Below are 21517 nucleotides of genomic sequence, written 5' to 3'. Positions count from 1 at the left end.
CCACCTGCAGCTATTGCAGCATGTGCGGGCTGTGAGATCAGGAGTCAGCTGACTCCAGCGCCGGCCGATAAATTCTGTGTCCCGCTGCAGAAGGATCCGGTAAAATAACGGTTGCATGTGTTGCACATTTAATCCACAGGATCCGGTCATATGTGGTTTGCGTTTTTTTGCCTACAGGCAAAAAAAATGCTGATGTGAAAGTAGCCTGCAAAATGCATGCCACACGGATGATACGGACGACACACAGACTAGGCAAGAGGGAAAAAAAGCAATCTCATGACCCCTTCGGTTTTTTTTCCCCCTACTATTTTTTCACAATAATAATCTAATTATTATTGGCTAATAATAATTTCTGTACACACACACACACACACACACACACACACACAATATAACTATACACACACACACACACACACACACACACAGACTATGAACTATATGAGAACAAGCAGAAGATAGACGCTTTCTTCCCCTGGTTGTGCTGGGAGCTTCGGCTGTCTCTGCTGTGATTGCTCTCAGTGCATCCACACTGGAAAGGGGCAGGGAGGAGTCTTTGGGTGGAGAGCTGAGTGGGGGTGTTAGATACAGTGGGTGTGTTAGTTACAGCCTTAGAGCCACAAAGAATTATGGGAGTTGTAGGAACTGAACCCAGGAAGTCAGAAGAGAGATTAACCCCATCAGAGCTGGAGCCAGAAATGAGGATGTGCTGCTAGAACACAATAAAAGGCAATATTGCTGAAAAAACATAATAGATGTGTGGAGAGGCATATATTAGCAAGATTTATGAGAAGAAAAAAAAAATCAGTTTTGGTAACTGGACAACTTCTTTAAATTGTTTTTCTGAACAAAATAAGCATTTAGAGAAGTCTAGTTTAGCGAATTTATGGTTAAGCTTTTATGCTGAGTGTAAACTTGCAAATTCTCAAGTAAATTCTAAGGTATTTTTTAACAAATATAAAGAGAAGCTTAGAAATATATCACATCTAGTCCAGGATTTCCACAAGTCAGTATTAGAGAAATTCAGAGATTGCTTACAACCTGAAATGTGATATTATTGAATTAGGCTGTAATCGTCCCCAAGATGGCTGCAGACATGTGCTGTCCATTGAAGGTGATTTTAAGGACACCGGAACTGATGTAGGAAAAGGGTGGAGAGGCAGGAAATTACATAGAGAAGCCAGAACGGGGAGGAGCCAGAGAAGGACATGTGCAGAAAGGAGTCAGAGAAGGGTGAGGAGTCAGAGAGCATGGCGATAGTCAGTTACTAAAAATAGAACAGGCTAAGTTAGAAATTAAACTCAGAAAGAACCTGTTGGATGTATGCAAATTAATTCCTGCATATGATCCCAAGATACATGTGTGCAGAAATTCAGAAATATTTTAAAGTTTTGTTGAAAAGTTCAATTTAACCAATAATGAGAAAACTCAGATATTCTATATGTGGATACCACAACAATTTTTCAGACAGCTGGCATTAAAAAAGTCTTCTGACAATGAGACATTTGTGTCTCCAAATGATAATGATATCAATAGGCTGAGGAATCTGATTTTTTTGTGAAAGAAATGAAGATAGTTCAAATTATGAGATGTTGAAGGAATTACAAATTGAACAGAATGAGGATACGTTCTCATTTATGTCTGTTTTTGAACGTTTATATAGGGCAGTCATCTCTAATGTCAGATCAAATGCAATGATACACACATTCGTAAAGAAATTCAAATTTCTGGATGCCAAAACCTGTACTATCGCATTACAGAAAAGGTCCCTATTCGAATGTACCAGATTTATCGATTTTGTTAGGAATCCCTAAATTAAATTAAAACAGTAATTAATGAATGCCATAAAACCTAAACCAAAAAAGGAGAAATTCTATGAAAAACCAACATTGTCTCCCAGATCCAAATATTCCTGTGACAAAATTTATGAAATTCATAGGAAATTGCATGTAAATTACAAATCATACAATCCGCTTCAATTATTATCTAAAAATCCTTTTTCACAGGAGAAACCTCTCTTTCCTTGTCTCCAATGAAGGAGGGAATTGTCACAGGATCCACTCAGAGACAAATTATTTTTAAAAACTTTGACAGACAGAAACAGATGATGGATTCTCCTCTGTCTCATGTAAAGGAAATAGCGGAGTTACAAAATATTTTCAGAGATTCCAACAATTTGAAAATGACCATAATAGATCGAATCTTTGAAGAAAAAAATCAGGTTTGGTCTTCAGTTGGGTAAAGGGGATTTCTGAATTAATTAAAATATGGTGATTGTTTTTGATATTTATAATTATTCATATACAATGTATCTATGTATTGCATACTTTTTATAGATGCATCTAGATAGTATATTGTATACTTGAAATTAGTGACAGTAAAATGAAAGTTATATTTTCATCTAGTTGAAGAATTAATAAATTTGATCTCTGTTTATTAATAATAATATTTCAAATGTAATAATAAGGATAAGTACAACTTATTTTAAGTGTTTCATTTTTCTCAAATATTATAATAATTTTATTTTATTTTCCTCAGAATTTCTCAGTAAAAGCAGATTGATGAATATTAAATCTTTCTTTATAAATTTAATCTTATCCTCAAACAGGTAAAATATATCTTATATTGTGTAAGGCTAATTACAAAAGCATGCTAAATAATTATCTTCTCAGGTATCAATCGCCAGAGGAGCATCAGTTTTTAACCATTTTTCTTAAATATATGAATACATATATCTTTCTTAGTGCTATTTGTAATGTAACTAATATACTACTACACATACTAGTAACTACCGCAACCTCTCCAATATAAAATCCATTCCCCTCTCACCTACTCCGCCGCCCCCTCTATCTGGAGCGCTCTGGAATGCCCGTTCTGTCTGTAATAAACTGCACGTCATTCATGATCTCTTTACTTCTAGCAATCTATCCTTTCTGGGCCTCACCGAAACATGGCTGACACCCTCTGACACTGCCTCCCCTGCTGCACTATGCTACGATGGCCTCCACTTCACCCACACTCCTCGCCCTGGCAATAGACAGGGTGGAGGAGTGGGTCTCCTTCTTTCTAACAACTGCAGCTTTAACCCAATCCCACCTCTACCCTCCCTTGTCCTCCCTTCTTTTGAAGTACACTCTGTCCACATCTATTCTCCCTCCAACCTCCAAGTGGCCGTCATATACAAACCCCCGGGCCCTACCACTGCCTTCATCAACCAGTTCTCTGCTTGGCTTCTACACTTTCTCTCTGCTGACATTCCTACTATCATCATGGGTGACTTCAACATCCCCACTGATACCCGCCAATCAGCTGCTTCCAAACTCCTCACCCTTGCTTCATCTATTGGTCTAACTCAGTGGTCCACCTCTGCCACCCACAAAGATGAACACACACTGGACCTTATCTTCATGAGTCTCTGTTCCTTTTCTGACCTCACAACTTTCCCCCTCCCCCTATCTGACCATCATCTACTGACCTTTTCAGCCCTATCCTCACTTGCCCCCCCTGTCCAGCACCTAGCACACCCCTGCAGAAACCTTGCACACCTCAACATGCACACCCTCTCTGACTATCCTACCTTTGTCTTCCATATCTTCACTCCATGACACAAACTGTGCCACCACTTCTACAACACCACAGTCACATCAGCTATTGATTCAGTCGCTCCCCTTGTGCATGGCAGAGTGAGACGAATCAATAGACAGCCCTGGCACAACAACCTCACTAAAAAACTTCGGCAAGTGTCTAGGGCTGCAGAGTTGCGGTGGAAGAAAACGCACTCCCAGGAAGACTTCACCACATTCAAAAATGCAATTCACACATTTCGTTCAGACCTCACCTCCGCTAAACAGGAATACTTCAGAAACCTCATATCCTCTTTAACACACAACCCCAGTTATTCAATACTTTCAACTCCCTCCTTCGCCCACCACTGCCCCCTCCAACTTCTTATTTCTGCAGACTTTTCCACTTATTTCAAAGAAAAAAAATCGACCAAATAAGGCAAGTCTTCTCTGTTCAACCACCAAAACCCCCTCATATAACAGACCACTGCCCCTCCCCCATAAACGTCCTCCCCTCATCACCGAAAGAAAACTGGCACATCTTCTGTCAAAAGCGCACCTCACTACCTGCGCACTTGACCCGATCCCATCCCACCTCCTCCCAAACCTTACTACTATCCTTAGTCCAGCCTTAACCCATCTTTTCAACCTATCATTGACGACTGGTACCTTCCTTTCTGCCTTTAAACATGCAACAGTCACACCTATCCTAAAAGAAACCTTCCCTCGACCCAACCTCTACTATCAGCTACTGCCCCATATCACTACTCCCGTTCACCTCAAAACTCCTGGAACAGCATGTCCATGCTGAACTTTCCTCCCACCTCTCATCTAACTCTCTGACAACCTACAGTCTGGCTTCTGTCCACATCATTCTACAGAGACTGCCCTGACTAAAATCACAAATGACTTACTTACTGCCAAAGCTAACAAGCACTTCTCCATACTCCTACTTCTAGACTTGTCTTCAGCCTTTGATACTGTCGACCACTCCCTCCTATTGCAGATCCTCTCTTCCCTTGGTGTCAGAGATCTTGCCCTCTCTTGGATCTCTTCATACCTTTCCAACCGCACTTTTAGTGTCTCCCATTCCCACACAACCTCTTTATCCCGGCCTCTCTCTGTTGGCGTCCCTCAAGGCTCTGTCCTGGTACCCTTACTTTTTTCCATCTATACATTCGTCCTGGGACAACTCATAAAGTCCCATGGCTTCCAGCACCACCTATATGTCGATGACACTCAGATCTATCTCTCTGGCCCAGATGTCACATATCTGCTGTCCAGAATCCCGGAATGTCTATCTGCTATAGCCTCCTTTTTCACCTCTCGCTTCCTAAAGCTTACTGTGGCTAAAACTGAATTAATAATCTTTCCTCCATCTCACCTACAGTCTACACCTGATCTATCGATTACAATAAATAACACCATGCTCTCGCCAGTACCCAAAGTTTGGTGCCTCGGAGTGACCTTTGACTCTGCCTTATCCTTCATACCACACATCCAATCCCTCACCACCTCCTACCATCTTCAACTCAAAAATATTTCCAGAATCCGTCCTTTCCTCAATTCTCAAACTACAAAAATGCAAGTGCATGCCCTAATAATCTCCCGCATCGATTACTGTAACATCCTCCTCTGTGGCCTCCCTGCTAACACGCTCTCCCCTCTCCAGTCCATCCTTAATTCTGCTGCCCGACTGATCTACCTCTCGCCTCAATACCACCCCACTTCTCTCTGCAAGTCCCTCCACTGGCTCCCAATCTTCCACCGTATCCAATTCAAACTACTAACACTGACCTACAAAGCCGTCCATAATCTGTCTCCTCCGTTTATCTCTGAACTAATATCCCATATACCCCAACACGCCACCTCTGGTCCTCCCAAGATCTCCTTCTCTCCTCCTCTCTAATTCGCTCCTCATGCAACCGACTCCAAGTCTTCTCCCGTGCATCCCCAGTCTTCTGGAACTCACTGGCTCAACACGTCAGACTATCTGCTACACTTGCAGGCTTCAAACGGAACCTGAAAACTCATCTTTTCAGAAATGCCTATAATCTACAATGATCTCACTGCTTCACCACCGTGCGGAGCTGCCGCCTAACCACCGTGCAGAGTTGCTGCCCGACCACCGTGCGGAGCTGCCGCCCGACCACCGTGCAGAGCGGAGCTGCCACCCGACCTACACCCCACCTACTGTCTCCTCCCCAAAATCCTATACAATGTAAGCCTGCAAGGCAGGGCCCTCTTCCCTCTGTACTAGTCTGTCTATTGTAACTTGTATATGTATTCTGTATGTAACCCCCTTCTCATGTACAGCACCATGGAATTAATGGTACTCTATAAATAATAATAATAATATGTGTAACCTGAGTTTTTTGAGTGGAATACTTACACGCGTATTGTTGCTGACAGAATGTTCTTTGCATCTTAATATAACTAATGCATGTGACATTTGAATACTGAGCTAATAATATGTGACTGTCGTACTGTCAAAAGTGACTGTGCCAAAAGTACAGTATCTGTGTTACACATGAGTATATGTGATAAATGTCATTCGTATATTTAAAGAAGTACTTCAAATTATCATATTTTTGAAATGTGCATAGAAAAAATTGAGAAAAAAAAGGAACAATATTTGTTTGTCCAACGTCCTCATAATTTTAAGTTATGTGGATAGCCCTGTGTACATATGTGTGTCTGAATGACTGACTGAACAGCTTTTGACTGAAATTCAATCCAGAAAAGTCTTTGAAGCTTCAAGAGAAATAAAAAAAGGAAGACCTTTTTAACTTCAAGGCTCTATATATATATATATATATATATATATATATATATATGTATATATATATATATATGCGCCTTATATATATATTATTTAGAATAAAATAAGTTTAAAGTACAGTAGTAGTAAGTATTAGCAATGAAGGAATTTATTCAGAATGTATCTTATTCATATTACTTTAGTATAGATGTGTGTCAGGATTTAATTAAATTATAGATGGGTAAAACCCATATCAAAGGTTTACTCTGAAGACTCTCATTCTAGAAAAGTATTTCCAATGTCTTTACCTTTATATAGTTTTATAATATTTTATTTTACTGATACACAGATTGGTAAACATTTTCTTCTGAAATAAGAAGGTAATATAAAGTCTATTCTGAAGATTTACAACATCAATTTTAATTCAATTTAATCTTGATATATGATTTTTTTTTCCATAACATCATATTTCATATTAAAAGAAAAAAAAAGGTTGTGGTCCTAATTACATATTTATGTTTGATTATTATACATGTCTACACAATATTTTAATAATCAATATTAATCAAGTACAAAGAATCATTATTGGGAATAAAAAAAATTGAAGTATGGTATCACAATGCATTTATATACTAAAGAAGAGTATTATCTGAAAAATTACATGACTTAATTATTTTTTATAATTTGATGATATGCCAGGTATGGGAATCATACAAGAAATTGGTAATATTAAAGTTATGTGTTTATTAAGGACATAAGTGTCATATACATAATGCCTTATTTTTATTGAAATTTGTGGAGCGGCGGCAGGAGCGGCGTGAGCGGTGACTGTCTCCCACACGCAGAAAGCAGATAATGGCGGCGTGAGGGAAAATGGCCGTATTTATAAGGCAAGGACATGTGACATTCACAGCCTATGACACATGCCCTTGCTTGTCTGGCAAAAAGTACACTTAGCTGTGTGTCTGTGATTGGCCGACATCCTGGCCCGCACCACTGCACGCGCGCTTAGGGAAAAAAAAATGGCGATCGGCATTCTCTCAGCAGCACAGATCTAAACCGCATCCCCCACGCACACTATACGCTGAAATTTGACAATAGTGTGAGTCACAGTGACTCACACTATTACAGTGAAAAGCCAGCTAGTAAATAGATAGGCTTTTTGCTGATCGAACCGTTCTCAAACGTAACTCGAGCTATCGAGCTTTTAGCAAAAAGCTCGAGTTCGATCTCGAGCACCCCCCAAAATCACTCGAACATGAAATTGGCGAACCTCGAACCTTGCTCATCTCTAATCGTTACAACTTATCTAATATGTTTAAAATTGTGTCAAATAATATATTTATTATTTGTTAATTTCTATAATAAATCAAGAAATAATAAACTTAATTCTTTTTTTGTGTTACCTTAATTGTTAAGGTAATTTTGGAAAAAATAATATTTTTAATATTAATGTATTACAAATCTAAAATAAAAAAAAATATATTTATTGTATTTTTTTAATCAACATCTTTTATAGCCATACATAATTTCATTAATCTACAATGAACATGAAAAGTATGATTGAGCAAATTACCGCAAGGTGATCAACAGCCTTTCCTCAGCTGAGATGGCCTTGCGCATCAGAGTGTCATTGTATGTGATTTCTTCTTTAACAATGTGTAGTAGCCTATCAAAACCCATTATTGGTAGCCGACAGAAAGCTATGAATTTGTCCTCATACCTGTTACATTTGTAAAAATGAATAACAATTAAAATATTATTTTTTTCCTAAAATTTCCTCGTTACATCTTCATCAAAAACATTTATCAACTTTTTTGTGAATAAGTTTTTATATCTCCATTGTCTTTTGTATTATTTGTTATAATGTTCAAATCGTTAAATTTACATTGCAAGCCAAATTTTTGGTTATGATTTTATTAAATTATTAGTATATATTTTCTTTTATTTTATTGTGTTTTTTGTTATATTTTTTAGAAATGATTAATTATTTAAAAAAATGTTTTACCTTCTTAAATCTCGGTATAATAATGTAAAATGACCCTTCTCCTCACGATCCATTAATAGTGGATGAACCCACATTTTGGTTTCCTGTATCTGATATGACATGTTTTAAAATATTAGTTCATAATAATTAAATGTTAACATAAAAATAAATTAATAAATTAAATTTAAGTTTACCTGAAGTAGATGACGACGACATAATAACATAAGAATTATAAGTAATCTATTTCTCTGGGCCCTCCTTAGACGTAGTGTTCCTGTTTGTTGAGGCATTTTGCATCAACCTTATCAAAATCACCACATTCAAGAGAATTTAGTGAAGAAGGAAATTACATCAGTAGGTCTCTATTTATGTGTTTTTTTTCCCCATGTTGTTTCATTGTTTAAACTTTATTTCAAATAGACAATGTTTAGAAAATACAACACAGTTTAAGCATTCAAAAAGCATTTGAAAGGCACTTAAAACGCACACAAAACGCACGAAAATGCACGGAAAACGCATGCGTATTAAATGCGGGGTTTTTTAACAAAACCAAAATTGTCAAAATCATTAACTGCCAGAGGATGCATTTATTTCAGCAATGGACAGGACGCAACGTGCGCATGAGCCCTAAAACATTCTGAATATGAAAAAGGTTTTTTCCGTGCGAGTTGTCCGATGTGTAACATGATGTGATTTATGTGTAAAACATTTCCCACATTCTGAACATGAAAAAGTCTTCTCCCTTGTGCAAGTTCTCTGATGGATAAAAAGACATGATTAATCTGCCAATTATTTCCCACATTCCTAACATGAAAAAGGCTTCTCCCCTGTGTGAGTTCTCTGGTGTTTAACCAAATGTGATTTAGATATAAAACATTTCCCACTTTCTGAACATGAATATTGCTTCTTCCCTGTGTGAATTTTCTGGTGCTTATGAAAATATGATTTATCGTTAAAATGTTTCCCACATTCTGAACATGAAAAAGGCTTCTCCCCTGTGTGAGTTCTCTGGTGTGTAACCAAATGTGATTTTCGTGTAAAACATTTCCCACATTCTGAGCATGAATATGGCTTCTCCCCCGTGTGAGTTCTCTGATGTATAACAAAATCTGATTTATGTGCAAAACATTTCCCACATTCTGAACATGAAAATTGCTTCTCCCCTGTGTGAATTTTCTGGTGCTTACGAAGATTTGATTTATCGTTAAAATGTTTCCCACATTCTGAACATGAAAATGGCTTATCCCCTGTGTGAATTCTCTGGTGTGTAATGACATCTGATTTATTTATAAAACGTTTCCCACAATCTGAACATGAAAAAGGCTTCACCTCTGTGTGAGTTCTCTGGTGTGTAACCAAATGTGATTTTAGTGAAAAACATTTCCCACATTCTGAACATGAATATGGCTTCTCCCCCGTGTGAGTTCTCTGATGTTTAACAATATCTGATTTATGTGCAAAACATTTCCCACATTCTGAACATGAAAATTGCTTCTCCCCTGTGTGAATTTTCTGGTGGTTATGAAGATTTGATTTATCGTTAAAATGTTTTCCACATTCTGAACATGAAAACGGCTTCTCCCCTGTGTGAGTTCTTTGGTGTGTAATGACATGTGATTTAAGTGTAAAATGTTTCCCACATTCTGAACATGAAAAAGGCTTCACCTCTGTGTGAGTTCTCTGGTGTATAACCAAGTGTGATTTCCATGGAAAACATTTCCCACATTCTGAACAAAAAAAGGGTTTTTCGCCAGTGTGACTTTTTTGATGTGTAACATAATTTGATTTCCGTACAAAACATTTCCCACATTCTAAACATGAAAATGGCTTCTCCCCTGTGTGAATTTTCTGGTGGCTTTGAAGATTTGATTTATTGTTAAAATGTTTTCCACATTCTGAACATGAAAACGGCTTCTCCCCTGTGTGAGTTCTTTGGTGTGTAATGACTTGTGATTTAAGTGTAAAATGTTTCCCACATTCTGAACATGAAAAAGGCTTCACCTCTGTGTGAGTTCTCTGGTGTATAACGAAGTGTGATTTCCATAGAACACATTTCCCACATTCTGAACAAAAAAAGGGTTTTTCGCCAGTGTGACTTTTTTGATGTGTAACATAATTTGATTTCCGTACAAAACATTTCCCACATTCTAAACATGAAAATGGCTTCTCCCCTGTGTGAATTTTCTGGTGGCTTTGAAGATTTGATTTATTGTTAAAATGTTTTCCACATTCTGAACATGAAAACGGCTTCTCCCCTGTGTGAGTTCTTTGGTGTGTAATGACTTGTGATTTAAGTGTAAAATGTTTCCCACATTCTGAACATGAAAAAGGCTTCACCTCTGTGTGAGTTCTCTGGTGTATAACCAAGTGTGATTTCCATAGAAAACATTTCCCACATTCTGAACAAAAAAAGGGTTTTTCGCCAGTGTGACTTTTTTGATGTGTAACATAATTTGATTTCCGTACAAAACATTTCCCACATTCTAAACATGAAAATGGCTTCTCCCCTGTGTGAATTTTCTGGTGGCTTTGAAGATTTGATTTATTGTTAAAATGTTTTCCACATTCTGAACATGAAAACGGCTTCTCCCCTGTGTGAGTTCTTTGGTGTGTAATGACTTGTGATTTAAGTGTAAAATGTTTCCCACATTCTGAACATGAAAAAGGCTTCACCTCTGTGTGAGTTCTCTGGTGTATAACCAAGTGTGATTTCCATAGAAAACATTTCCCACATTCTGAACAAAAAAACGGTTTTTCGCCAGTGTGACTTTTTTGATGTGTAACATAATTTGATTTCCGTACAAAACATTTCCCACATTCTAAACATGAAAATGGCTTCTCCCCTGTGTGAATTCTGTGATGTGCAACAAAATTTGATTTCTGGTTAAAATGTTTCCCACATTCTGAACATGAAAAAGCCTTCTCCCCTGTGTGATGTCTTTGATGTTTAACAAGAAGTGATTTACGTGCAAAATATTTCCCACATTCTGCACAAATAAAAGGCTTCTCACCTGTGTGAATTCTTTGATGTTTAACAAGAATTGATGTATGTGTAAAACATTTCCCACAATCTGAACATGAAAATGGCTTCTTTCCTGTGTGAATTTTCTGGTGATTACCAAGGTCTGATTTATGGCTAAATTGTTTCCCACATTCTGAACATGAAAATGGATTCTCCTCGGTGTGAGTTGTCTGGTAACTAACAGATTCTGAAGAAAATATATTCTCCCCTGTGTGAATTTTTTTATGGATATTTTCATATTCTAAAGTTGAAAATGTCTTCTTTGCTGTAAGAGCACTTCTATTTTGAATGCCTGTTTTGTGACTTTTATTTTTCTTAACAGTCTGGGATAAATCAGAAGGTTGGACTTGTTTAAAAGAAGCAGATGATAGATCTTTGCTGTGAAGGGATGATGGTATATCTGGAGTAATGGTATTTGCTTCAGTAACAGCTTGTGTGATATCAAAGGCATCTGATTTAAAAATTGAAAATGTCAGTAGTCCCTCTGATCTCCTGATACAGCCATCTGCCAAGAATAAAAATATTTTTAATATTTAAAAATATAAGGATATAACTTCTAAAATAGCTAAATAAGTTACAAGTTATGTAGCAATCTGTAATTAGAATAATTATTTACTGAAACAAAAAACGTTCACAATCTAACAGTAGACCTCAAAGCAGAGCGGGAAACAATAGACCATGATGTTCAATCCACTAAAACAATCGCCCTCCACCCCGACAGTCTTCAGCATCAATGATTTCGTAACTAGAGGTGAAACATCTGGAGTAATTAGAGTATGTGGCTCGGGGGCTCTCTGCAATCCAAACTATTGTAAGGACCAATCATTTTTGTCATATGAGTTTATTGAAGAAATATTAAACATTTAGAGAGAACTTTTTAATATAGTCCAGTAAACCAGAGTTTTACTCATTTAAGACGGATCATTGAAGCTACTATGAGTTCTTGCCAAAAAAAAAGTGGAGGAAGTATTAGTGCTCCCCATTTCAGGAGAGATTGTGCAGTAATATGTATTGCATTAGGATCTGAAATCTAATAGAATTCCTGCCGATTCTGTATCTGTGAGTAAATGTGTTTTAGAGCCATCAGCTATGCATAGCTTAGCGATTTATCATGGTGTAGGTGTCATATTCTTGTGTAGTTAATCACAGTCCTCTTTGAAGGAGACAAGTGGGATTGGAGAGAACATCTGTGCTCTATCCCCACAAAGCAGGACCTGGAGGCCATGTTTACTAGACTACAAGAGACTCAGACCGAGGCCCATATTCTTTTGAACAGGACATCACGCAAGTGGGTAACAGAGTGGATAACCTAGAGTCTGACACAGCGTTTTTGTATCAAAGAATAGAGGACCAATATGTTCTTATATCTGAACATACCACTCAGATCTCAGATATTTTAACATTTTTAGATGACATAGAGAAACATCACAGATTAAACTATCTCCGTATTCATGGCGTGTCTGAAGAAATCTCTTCCCATATGCTGAAGAAAACCATTAATACTTTATCCTCTGATTTACTTGGGCGGAAAGAGCACTTGCTTATTGCAATGGATATAATTCACAGAGCTCTTGGTCCCAAATCCACCTTGGCCTCAAGACCACGTGACATTGTGTACTGCATTCATTTTTACAAGTAGAAATAAACTATTTCACAAGCTGCAAGATCTAAAAAAACCATATAACTGTAAGGGCGGCTTTGCACGTTGCAACATCGCACGTGCGATGTCGGTGGGGTCAAATCGAAAGTGACGCACATCCAGCGTCACTTTCGACATCGTTGTGTGTAAATTCTAGATGATACGATGAACGAGCGTAAAAGCGTCGTTATCGTATCATCGCTGCAGGCTCCGACTTTTCCATAATTATGCTGCCGCGACAGGTACGATGCTGTTCCTCATTCCTGCGGCAGCACACATCGCTGTGTGTTACGCCGCAGAAGCGAGGAACATCACCTTACCTGCCGCCGACGGCTCTACGGAAGGAAGGAGGTGGGCGGGATGTTTATATCCTGCTCATCTCCGCCCCTCCGCCGCTATTGGCCGCCTGCCGTGTGACGTCGCTATGACGCCGCACGACCCGCCCCCTTAGTAAGGAGGCGGGTTGCCGCCCAGAGCGACGGTCGCAGGGCAGGTGAGTGCATGTGACGCTGGCGTAGCAATAATTTTCACTACGCCAGCTATCACAAGATATCGTACCTGCGACGGGGGCAGGGACTATCGCGTGCGACATCGCAGCATCGGCTTGCGATGTCGCAACGTGCAAAGCCCGCCTAAGGCTGTGACATTGTTATCCTTCCAGATCTGGCCAGGAGCACACTTTAACTTTGTAGAGCCTTAGGACCACTCACTAAATTACTTCAAGACCAAGAGATCTCCTACCACTGGGGGTTCCCATTTCAACATTTGAAAAAAAAAAAAAAAAGATGGCGGCTCCGCAGGATTCAAGAAATTGGGGGACCTCTCGACCATCTTATCCGCCTTTGACTTGCCTCAGAGTCATCTGCCGTGGCCGGCACGTTGTACTTTACCTCCTTTGCGCCCACATGCTAATTAGGAGACATAGCAGTCACCAAAATCACAACACTTATCCCTGAGTGATGAGAATCTTAGAAACATCAGGTCTTCTCCAGGATGACTGATCTGTACTTATTACAATCACTTGATTTACAATTCAGTCATTATTGATGCCTATAAATGGTGGTCTGGAAATATTTGGTGGTACTTTTATCTTTTCTTTTTTTCAGCTTTCTTTCTTTCAGTCTTTTTTTATTGTTTAATATACTATACATATTTTGGATATTTGAGTAATAGGGGTCTCTTTTGAATGTTATTTGTCTTGGCTTCCTCAACCCCACTTAGGTATTGGTACCTGTTCATAAGGTCCAGTCTTGTCCTGCTAGGAGTTAATAGTTTAGTGTGGCCTATGGAAGTTGTACCTTCCAATTTCGCATTTCTCCCCAGGTTTGTCTCGTCTATATCCTATTTTAGTCGTTCTCTCTCCCTTTCTCTAATTGTGACTATGGCTAATTTAACATTTACATCTTCTATTGTAAATAGTCCTATGAAAAAGAGTTAGATATGTTATTATATACATTAAAAAAAAGGGTCTCAATAGCTATACTTCAGAAAACATACTTTAAATCCTCTTCATTCTTAAATATTCATATAGATACTACAATACCTAGTCCATTTCTACTAACCCAAATAATAAAACGAAGGGTGTTTCTATAGCCTACAGCTTTCCAAAAATCCCTTCCCGACCAAATTTTGGAGTCGCGAGTTGATCCGGACGGTACATACATTTTCCTTAGAGTGTGTATTGCTAATATTTTTTTCCTCAACACAGAACAAAGACCATTTGGAGTCAAAGTTTTGCAGTCACTGGCTGAGATCACCGGGGGTTCTTCTATCATTCTGATGGGATTCTATGTAAATAGAAGAAGGAGGAGCTGTCCCTCTAGACCCTCCCTCTGCCTATAGCTCCTCCCTCTGCCTATAGCTCCTCCCTCTTTTTATTATATGATCTCATCAGTAACAACGGCCATCTCCTCTCAGTAATGGGAAAGTCTTCACTGAATACAGATTTTACCTCAGGATTGAGAATTTTAATTGATCATTTCCTCCAGAGAATAAAATATATGACAAAATTTCTTATTTTCATGTGTACTAATTATTTATAATAGATAAATATTAAACACCATGTCTCCATTTCACGGGGCGTGGAAATGGGCGTTCAATAGATCATTTTCTCCTGCCAAGTGGGATGAGATCTTTACCCCCTGATATTAATTACATTGTTATTAGGAGCTGTGCGTTATTTCCTTGTTTTGTGATAAAAGGGAAGTTTGGCAAAAAAGACTGAACCTTTATAATGACCCAATCAGCACATTCAGCAGAACGGAGAGAAGGAAGATTCATCAATAAGATACCGAGAGTGGTCACTACTCACCTGGGCGGTTATCTGTAGGAATGTCCTCTTTACTCCGCTCATCACCCCTCACATATGTCTCTGTAGTATTAATATGGGGCAGATCTTCCCCCTGAAACAAATATTGTAAAAGTCACAGACAGATGGAGAAGTCACATCTATGATCAGCTCTAATCCTGTCATCTCAACCGCTCTTGTGACGCCCTGGCAAAACCAGGTAGTCAAAGTTAGGCCCCCGCACTACACCGTTCCCTCACTAGGAAACACACAGCCAACCAGAAAACCCTAGTCACCCCCCCTTAGGGAAAATTAGACACACCAGTAGGCGTGACCAGGCGGTTGGGACACGCCCACCCAGGGGTCCAGACAGCCCGGGGCAGGAAAACAGTCAGAGTTTTAGTCTGAAGTTCAATTTGGAGAGGAGTGTGAGCTGGAGCGAAGTGTAGCTCCAGCAGGAGAGTTCAAGTTGAACGGAACCAGGGTAGGAGCCCTGGTGCCACTGGCTAGGAGGCAGACGGTGGTCTACATCAGCAGGAGACGGGAAGACGGCTCAGTGGAACCGAAGTGGACCGGGAAAGGGTTGTAGCCCGCTAATACCAAAACGGGGAACTGACCCGGAAACCGGAGCACAAAGGGGGGTTCTCGGACCCTGAAGCCAGGACCAGAACCAAGTGGAACTGTTTAATTAACCGATTGAGGCCAGGACTAGAGGTCCTATCCCACCCAAAGTCCCTCATGGAAAACAACAGCCCACCGATTAGAAATAGGAGGTCACCGCCAGGGCCCATAGAACCCACGGGCCAGCGTCTGCGGACATGGCTCCTTAGGCCACATCCAGCCGGGAGCGAACTCCTGAGTTTCACACTAGGAAAGGCCACCTTACACAAAGCAGTGCAGAAAAAGGATAGAGACCACCAGCCGGGTGGGGGACCCGAACGCAACCAACCGCGGCACCGACCACCATCACCTTGGTTTACCAGAGACTTGTGTGTTTTACTAACAGTGAGTACACCAACACCCCCTACGGTCGCCATCCCCTGCACCGAGCCACCGGGTCCCGGGGCCACCATCCCTACCCATGGAGGGGTTAGCAACTTGCTGCACAACATCTCCCCTGGGTACCCCATAACAGCAGCGGTGGTGTCCCACCTCACCACACACCGTGGGAGGCGTCACGAACTTACTACGGCCTAGCCTGTACATCTATGTCCCCCCATTTATTCGGCGTGTCCGTGAGACCCCCGGGTCCAGAGACCCTCAAGCCACCATCCCTGAAGGCCCGGATCCGAGCAGCGTCAGCTGCTGGCACGGGGGCGGCACACTCTCATTACAGAAGAATAAACCATATAATACTGGTGGATGAAACTGAGCACAAGACCTTCACAGCCGTCTACACATCATAGGGAGATTTCATGGCTCCTTCTCTCCATCTACCTGATGATCCTGAGGAACATCGGGATCTTCTTGATTACAGTCCTGTGGGAGAAGAGGACGGGGACATCTCTCTGGTGTTGTCCTCTTACTAGACAGAACTGGAGGAGACACATACAGGGACTGAATTCATTCCTTACATACAGATAATTATAGGCCGTGTGTATTTAGTCTTGTCTATTACCTGGTGATGTGAGGGGCTGGGGAACCTCCATCATGACGTCCTTGTACAGATCTTTGTGTCCTTCTAAATACTCCCACTCCTCCATGGAGAAATAGACGGTGACGTCCTGACACCTTATAGGAACCTGACACATACAATGATACCGTCACCCCCGATCCCTTCATAGCGTTACTGTATAATGTCCCAGCATTCCCAGCAGTGTCACCTCTCCAGTCAGCAGCTCAATCATCTTGTAGGTGAGTTCTAGGATCTTCTGGTCAGTGATGTCCTCATGTATCGGGGGGTGAGGTGGAGGCCCCGTGATTGGGCTCAGGGGTCTTCCCCATCCCTCAGACACAGGGGCCTGACAGCGCTCACTAGAGGTCTTCTTCACTACTGTGTAATCCTGGTTATGGAGAGACACAGTAATAAATCTCACTCCAGACATTTCCAGAGTCCTCACCTCTCCAGTTCTGTTCATCTGTTATTCCCATAGATAAGAATGATGTAATGTGACGTCATCAGAATCTCTCACCTCTCCAGTAAGCCGGAAGAGGATCTCTAGGGTGAGGTGTAATATCCTCTCCGCCATCTTGTCCCTGTCCATATCCATCCTTGATGGGGCAATCAGGAGAATTCTCTTATATAGAAGATCTCCATTGAGAGGATCCGATATTGTAGGGACCTGAATGGGGAGAAGATGACGATGTAACATCATAAAGAATCCTGTGTAGTAATATAATTACTGGAGACTTTATATCCGATCACTTGCCGCAGACATAACGCTAACATGTATGGCATGAAGGAGAAAACAATACATGGTTTTGGGGCTGCAGGACCCAAAATGAAGATCCTTGATCCAATAATATTAAGAAGCGACTTTTACTCCACATGTATGGCACGTGACTATTTTATAAATATTCACCTGTTTTTTTTGTTTGCCATTGTTTTTAGGTTTCCAGAGTTTTTCCGCTCATTCTTAAGCCTGCTTTACACCTTACAATTAAGCATACGATATCGTTTGCGATGTGACACGCCCCCATCGTATGTGCGTCACGTTCAATTTGTTGACCGTGTCGCACAAACGATTAATTGCCGTCACACGTACTTCCCTACCATACGACCTCGATGTGGGCGGTGAACATCCACTTCCTGGAGTGGGAGGGACGTTCGGCGTCACAGCGACGTCACATGGCAGCCGGCCAAAAGAAGCGGAGGGGCGGAGATGAGCAGGACGTAAACATCCCGCCCACCTCCTTCCTTCCGCATAGCCGGCGGGAGCCGCGGGACGCAGGTAAGCTGCAGTTCATTGTTACTGGGGTGTCACACACTGTGATATGTGCTGCTTCGGGAACATTGAACAACCCGACGTTCAATTTTTAGGTTTTGAACGACGTGTATGCGATTAACGTTTATTCGTTCAATCGCATGTAGGTTTCACACACTACAATACCACTAACGATGCCGGATGTGCTTCACTTACGACGTAACCCGCCGACACATGGTTAGATATATTGTAGCATGTAAAGCCCGCTTTAGGCTCTGTGTGCACTAGAAAAAAGATTTTTCTTAAGAAATTTCTTGAGAGTGAAGGATTAGCGCACCTGTGTTAAAAAAACGCACTAATAACGCACCGAAAAACACATGCGTTTTTACCGCGTTTTAGGTGCGTTTTTTGCAGGTTGGTCCCTGCGTTTTGTAATGCTTTAACAGCAATAAATAATATAGATAATAGATCATTGATGGATAGATAGAAAGAAAGAAAGATGGATAGATGAATTTAAAAAAAATATAAAAAAAAACAACGTGGGGTTTCCCCTATCTTTTGTAGCCAGCTAGGGTAAAGCAGATGGCTGCGGCCTTCAGACCACAGCTGGCAGCTTTACCTTGGCTGGTAATCCAAAACAGAGGGCACCCCACGCTGTTATTTTACATTAAATAAATAATTTAAAACAAAAAACCTAGGGGCCCCCCCAAATTGGATCACTAGCCAAGGTAACGCGGATAGCTGTGGTCTGGTATTCTCAGACTAGGGAGGTCCACCGTTAGTGGACACTCCCCAGCCTAAAAATAGCAGGCCACAGCCACCCCAGAAGTGCCGCATCCATTAGACGTGCCAATCCTGGCGCTTCACCCGAACTTATCCCATTGCCCTGGTGTGGCAAACGGGGTAATAAATGGGGTTGATACTAGCTGTGTAATATCACGTTGCATCAAGCCCTAGGGTTAGTGATGTCACGTGTCTATCAGACACCTGACATCACCAACGCAGTCAGTAAGAAAAATAAAATAGACAACAAAAAAAGTTTTATTTGAAAAAACACTTCCCAAAACATTCCCTCTTTCACCATTTTATTGAAAAGAACAATCAAATCCGGGTCCGGCGTAATGCAATAAGGGGGTCCCACGACGATCCATACCATAGTCACTGTCCCAGTCAATGAAGAACAGAATGTTCCCCATTGGCTGGGAGAGCAGTGCAGTGACCTGAGCTAACATCAACAGGTCAGCCCAGGTCACTGCGGTATCGGGGGAGCCCGTGACGTCACCACTAGTGACAGTCTCGGGCCGCCTGCGAGACGTGATGTGAGAACATGGTGGGCATAGAAGGCAGTGACAGCGCTGACGTCAGGAGTTCAGGAGATCGTCACAGCAGGATCTCATCTAACTTCCTGACAGCAGCGCTCGTCATCCCCGCGGGTGCCCGCACTGCAGTGTGAGAAGCTGCTGATATTGCAGTGCGGGCAGCCGTGGGGCTGGCAAAGAGTGGGACACAGACGCACAGGCACCCGACGGAGGTCACACGGAAGTGCTTCCGTGTGGCTTCCAGGGATTGAGTGTGATCTGTGTGTGTTTATTCTCTGCTCCGCTTCCTCTTCCTGTCATAATGACATCACTTCCTTGCAAAACGCAGGGCAGTGATGAACATTATGTCCCAAAAAACGTGAAATAACGCAGGAATAACGCAGGAAAACGCAATGAAATGCACAGAATTTGCTACCTGCATTATTCCCTGCGTGATTTCATGATTACATTACAGTCAATGGAGTGAATAACACAGTTAGCTGCAGAAAGAACTGACAGGTTCATTCTTTTTCTGAAGAAAATGTACTGAAAGAATTATCTTAAGAAAAAAAACACAGTGTGCGCACAGCTAATTTTTTCTTGCCATAGGTTTTGCTGGGAAATGTCTGCAGAAAGGTACAACCATTTTCTCAAAAATTTGTGCAGCAAAAATGCAGGTAAAAACGCAGTGTGTGAACATAGTCTCAAAATTACTACATAATAATGGCACTGAAAAAGACGTGGGTGTGTGGGAGGACGACAAAACCAATCAGTGCCAGGAAGCTGCTGCAAAGGCAGGTAATATAATAAAATAATAATAATAATAATAATAATAATAATTTTATTCATTTATATAGCGCTGTTAATTCCACAGCGCTTTATAACAGGATGCAGTGAACGAGGCAAAGATGCAGTTTTGCCTCTATACAAGTCAATAGTTCGGCCACACTTACAATATTCTGCACAATTTCGGGCTCTGGTGAATGAGGACATAACTGAACTAGAGCGGGTGCAGAGAAGAGCGACCATTAAAGGAATGGAAGGTCTGCAATAGGAGGACAGGTTAGCAAGCTTGGGGTTATTCATTTGGAAACACAAAGGCTACAGGGCGATTTTATTACAATGTACAAGTCTTTCAGAGGCATTACTGAGATATTTCTAATTAGCTTTTTACAACTGAGGCCTGTAATGATGACAAGGAGGTTCAGTCATAATCACAGATGGGGATTCTTTACTGTAAGAGCAGTGAGAATATGGAACGCTCTGACACACGATGTGATAAATGTTGATAAGACTACAAAAATTCAAGGTGGGCTTTCGTGAAAAGTATATTATCGTAGGTTATCAGTACTAGATTTTTTGATGGGACATTGATCCTTGAAAAGCTATTCACACCCCCAGAACGCTTCCACTTATTTTCATGTTATACCCACAAACGTAAATGTATTTTATTATGATTTTATGTGATATACCAGCATTAAGTAACAAGTATTTGTGAAGTGTAAAGGAAATGATAGATGGTTTTCTAAATATTTAAAAATATAAATCTGAACAGTGTGACGTGCATTTGTATTAAACCCCTTGTAGTATGATGCCCCTGAGTGACCAATTGCCTTCAGAAGTCACATAATTAGTAAATTGAGTCACCTGTATCATTTATTCTCAGTATAACTACAGCGGTTTTGTGAAGATTTCACAACTTTTGTTTCAGAACATTAGGGATCAAACAGCATCTTGAAAACCAAGGAACCCACCAGACAGGTCAGGGATAAAGTTGTGGAGAAAAGTAAAGCAGGGCTCAGTTATAAAAAAAAAAATAGCCAAAGCTCTGAACATCTCACTAAGCACTTTTCAATCCATCATCCAAAAATGGCAGGAGTATAGTGTGGAGACATGAGGGTCAGTGGGTACAGTGGTCTGCTGGCCTGGCTGTCTTTAGAAAAACTGTTCGGACAAGGGCTCATCCCACTGAACGCTCGCACTCATTTTTTGTGGGCAGAACACTTCTCAGACAACACAGGATGAGGGAACCACACCTTGGTTAGATGTTATTGGTTCACCAAAAGGCAAACAGATATCGTATATTTCCAGAAAGA

General features: G+C 40.8%; 1 pseudogene; it reads right to left on the bottom strand.

Annotated features, from left to right (window-relative positions):
- The window catches only part of LOC142259031 (uncharacterized), a 33258-nt pseudogene extending 15954 nt beyond the window's left edge, over nucleotides 1-17304 (bottom strand).
- Nucleotides 17305-21517: the final 4213 nt, after the last annotated feature.

This window comes from Anomaloglossus baeobatrachus (assembly GCF_048569485.1).
Source record: "Anomaloglossus baeobatrachus isolate aAnoBae1 chromosome 5 unlocalized genomic scaffold, aAnoBae1.hap1 SUPER_5_unloc_22, whole genome shotgun sequence".
NCBI classification, from domain to species: Eukaryota; Metazoa; Chordata; class Amphibia; order Anura; family Aromobatidae; genus Anomaloglossus; species Anomaloglossus baeobatrachus.
The sequence above is the reverse complement of the archived record's forward strand: the minus strand, read 5'-3'. Positions and strand labels throughout refer to the sequence as shown.